Genomic DNA, 4,239 nt, shown 5'->3' on the forward strand with positions numbered 1-4,239 from the left:
TACCTCATGTATAACAGAACTAAACATTGCCCAGTCCTAAGCCATCTTCATGGTTGCTGGCATGCTCAAGTCCATTGTTGCGGTCATTGTGTCAATCCATCTCATTGAAGGTTTCCTTCACCCTGGCATTTTTGAAAATAAGCAGGGTATGTATAAATAAATAAAACAAGTGAAATGTCTTGTGACTTCAATCCTGACTTCTCAGATGTTTTGTTTATTTTGTTTCTCTTACTTTTTGATTTTTGGCAATGTTCTGTATTGGTAAGGATGTCACAGGGAAGCTAGAATTCAGGTGGGTGTCGCTGTCTATATGTCATCATCTGGCATCTGTCTTTTTATCAGTGCAGCATCTGTTTCCTTTCTTGTGACAACAGCAGCAGGTTACTCGTTTGTGAAATGTCTTCAGTTTGGGTGGTCTTGACCGAGGATGTGCCAACCATTATATTTCATTCCTGGACAAACCAGCCAATGAAACATTATTCTGAAACCTTTGCTGGAACTATTGAAGAAGAGAAACTTTCCTTCCACGGAAGTAGTTAAACTGTGAGTACACGAGCCAGAGCTGCCAGAGATCCCAGGATCAGAACATCTGTCTGGGAATGAAGCCAACATCTAGGAGAGCAGAGGGAAGGAGGAAAGGAAGGAAGAGAGGGAGAGGGAGAGAGAATACAAGCTGATGACACTTTGGGCACCTGGATCTAGACAGAGTGGAAGCTCCTCCAGGATTCATAAATAGTGTGAGCTACTAAATCTCCATTTGATCCTGGTTGGGTTTGGTTTCTGTCATGTGCCACAGAAGATGCCTGACTGATCCATGAGTCTGTCCAGGGATTTGGTCATTCTCAGAGCACAGAGATGACTTTCTTAGGGAACTTATAAAGTGGAGAAGAAGAAGAAGATGGAAAGTTGGGAGAGATGGCTATCCTATCAGCTTGGCTGGAAATGTAACCAGTCACTTGGATCAGTGAATAATAAAATAACTCAGGGAAAGTCCTGCGGATGATTATGGCAGGAGGCAGAAAAGCCAGGGATGGCCAGAAGAAGCTGCCCTAACAATGATTTCCTCATTCTCTTCAAAAGATTACTAAAAGCACAAATCTTGCCCCAGACTTGAGGCCAGAATGGAAGAAGAAACATTGTTCCCTAGGTTTGGCTTTGAGTGGCTGTCAGACACCACCCTCCATCCTGCAGAAATGGCTCCCAGGCAGGGCTTCTCTCTCAATCACCTCCCCCTGCAATGCACCATCTGGTCCCAGAATGTCTCTGCATCAGAAGAAAACCCCTGTCCGACATTTCAGTATCATCCTGGGGAACATTTCAATGGGTAAGTGAGCTTCCAACCATTTAATTCCTTAAACAGCAGAAATCTCAACTGTTCCCAGAAGTCTGCGCATTGGCTCAGAAAAAGCCCTGCTGCTTCCATTTCCCAAAAAACACCCTGGCACAGGATTGCCGAGGCACCAGGTCATCCCTGGCACCAAGGTGTTGCCTAAGCCAGTGGCTCTCCCCCAGGCTGTTGGGGTCCCTGGAGAAGCAGGTGCTCTTGTCCTGTAGCCTGCGTCTCAGGTCCTCACCTCTGCTCCCCAGACAGACTGGTTTCTGAACTTCTTTCCAGCCTCTTCCCTCTGGGCAGCTTCTGACTTACCTGACCTATTTTCCACAAGAACAAGATAGGGCATAGAAAAGTGCTGAATCACTCCAGGGTCTGTGACCAGTTATGAAGCTCAAGGTCAAAGGGGAACACCACCTCTCAGCAGTTAATGACCAATTCTAATTAATGGTCAGCCTACATTCCTTGTTTTCCCCCCAGTGTGAAAAAAAAGAGCATTCTTTTTGTAGATTCTAGGTTTTATATTTATAAATATTACTAGCGGCTATGCTATACATTTTCTTAGTAATAGGAAAAGTAGAGATTTTCCCTATTCACCCTATCAAAACAAATCTATTTTTGCTTTTTTTATTAGGGAGTTTTCTTCCCGTTTTATCTCCAGCTCAGTGTCCTGGGTCTCTACACACATAGTAGGTACTCAAGAAAAATTCACTGGTTAAATAAATGAATGAATGAACAAATGTCTGCATTGTTTCCTTCCCAATTTGGTAGAGCAACCACACAATGCTTCTTGGCAACTCTTCTTCAGGGACCCACCAATCAAAGGGGCCTCTTGTCAGCCTATTTGGGGTGCACACAATAGAATTTAATAATGAAGATACTTTTATGGGCTTGTTTCCTTTGTTTTGCAGAAGAGCTGGATGAAAGTCTGGCTCCCTGACCCCAGGGATGACCTGGTGCCTCGGCAGTCCTGTGCCAGGGGGAATTTCTCTGTGATTGGTTGGACAGATTTGTGCTTCCAGCACAGCTCAGCTCTGTCAGGCCACTTGGCCTCCACTTGGTCCTGGAACGGCTGTGCACACTGTGGGGTATGGGCAGGAGTTCAAATGGCTCTTCTGGGGTTCTGAAGCAATTAAAGTTGGGACTTGCTCTTTTTTTCATGACGCTGTTGGATTTCATGGCCTTTTTTAAAAGCCTTGGCAGCTGTTGGCCCAGCTCTAGAAGGCAGCCTTTCTCAGATGTTCTGAGATGCTGCTGTCTGCCTAGAACTCTGTAAAGATAAGGGTCGGGGCTGTGGACCCCATAGAGGGGTCCATCTCCGGAGCATCAGAGGCCAGGGACTCAGTCTCACTAAACCAGACCAGAAGTTCACTAGTGTGACTTGGTGACTGTAACTTGTTCAACGTCCCCCTCCAGTCTGCTTCTCTTTTTCCTGGGGCTGGGGCTGAGTGAGTCTCCCAAGGCAATTTCACCATCTCAACAAGACCCTCTAATTTAATTTCTCCTTCTCTTTTTTTTTTCTATGTTCCAGTTCCGTTTGCAGCTTCCATACCACCCTGAAAGCACCCAATCTCATCTGATCTTGGAAGCTAAGTAGGGTTGGGCCTAGTTAGTACTTGGATGGAAGACTGCCTGGGAATACTGGGTGCTGTAGGCTTTGTAAGGAAACCCTGGTGGCATAGTGGTTAAGAGCTACAGCTGCTAACCAAAAGGTCAGCAGTTCAAAGCCACCAGGTGCTCCTTGGAAACCCTATGGGGCAGTTCTACTCTGTCCTATAGGGTTGCTATGAGTTGGAATCGACTCGATGGCAATGAGTTTTTTCTAATCACAGCATTAGCAACCTCATATCTGATCCTTCTCCTGACAGGGCTCACCCAGGAAAGGTCAAGAGAAGACAGACTTGTGGGCATGAAAGGTGGAAGGAGCCTTCTAGGATGAAAAGAGGCCACGGATGTAAAGCATGGTGCCCAGCACAAAAAAAGTGCTCTCAAAACTTTTGCTGTTAGGATTTTGCAGAGTCTTAAAGTGTCTCCCCAAGTATTGCATGTTAGTTGCAAAAGAGAGAAAAACATAACAGTAACGAGACAATGATTGTATAACACCTTGACCTGATGATCAAAATTAACATCATCTGTGCAGGACAGATGATACTGTGTGGCTCCACATGTAACACCCTGAGCAGGGCACAACATCCCCTGGGCAGTATTCAGGCCTAAATTGTGTAAACTCAGTCTAACCATGAGGAAACATCAGACAAACAGAAAATAAGGAACATTCTGTTAAAACAAACAAAAAAGTGTGCATTGGGGATGGGGGATAGGGGGTCTGTACTCTAAAAATATCCGTGTCCTAAAAGCCAGGTTAAAGGAGTCTAAAGAGATATGACAACAAAGTGCAATACCTAACCCTGTACTGGATCCTGTACTGGAGGGTGAGGAAATGCTATAAAGGACATAGTAAGTCAACTAACAAAACTGATATATGGAGGGTAGATTAGACAAAAGTACTTTGTTAAGTATTGTGGTTATGTAATAGCACATCCCTATTCTTAAGAAATACACACTGAAGTATTTAGGGGTAAATTGTCATGAAGTATGTAACTTACTCTCAAACGTTTCAAAAAAATTACTTTATATATAGAGAGAAAGAGAGTCAGAGTCCCTGGGTGGTGTGAATGGTTAACACACTTGGCTGCTAATCAAAAGGTAGGAGGTTGGAGTCCATCCAGAGATGCCTTGGAAGAAAGGTTTGGCAATCTACTTCCTGAAAATCAGCCACTGAAAACCCTATGAAATCAGCACTATTCTACTCTGAAATACATGGGGTTGCCATGAGTTGGAATCAAGTCAATGACAACTGGTACTAATATTGATACATATACGTGTATAGGGGGTGGGGGGGAGAGAGG

At 44.5% G+C, this 4,239-nt stretch overlaps 1 pseudogene; it reads left to right on the plus strand.

Moving 5' to 3' along the window:
• Nucleotides 1-2,865: 2,865 nt before the first annotated feature.
• LOC111820424 (uncharacterized) lies at nt 2,866-2,987 on the plus strand (annotated as a pseudogene).
• The last annotated feature ends 1,252 nt before the right edge of the window (nt 2,988-4,239 follow it).

This window comes from Trichechus manatus, unplaced genomic scaffold (assembly GCF_000243295.1).
Source record: "Trichechus manatus latirostris isolate Lorelei unplaced genomic scaffold, TriManLat1.0 scaffold00037, whole genome shotgun sequence".
Lineage (NCBI taxonomy): Eukaryota > Metazoa > Chordata > Mammalia > Sirenia > Trichechidae > Trichechus > Trichechus manatus.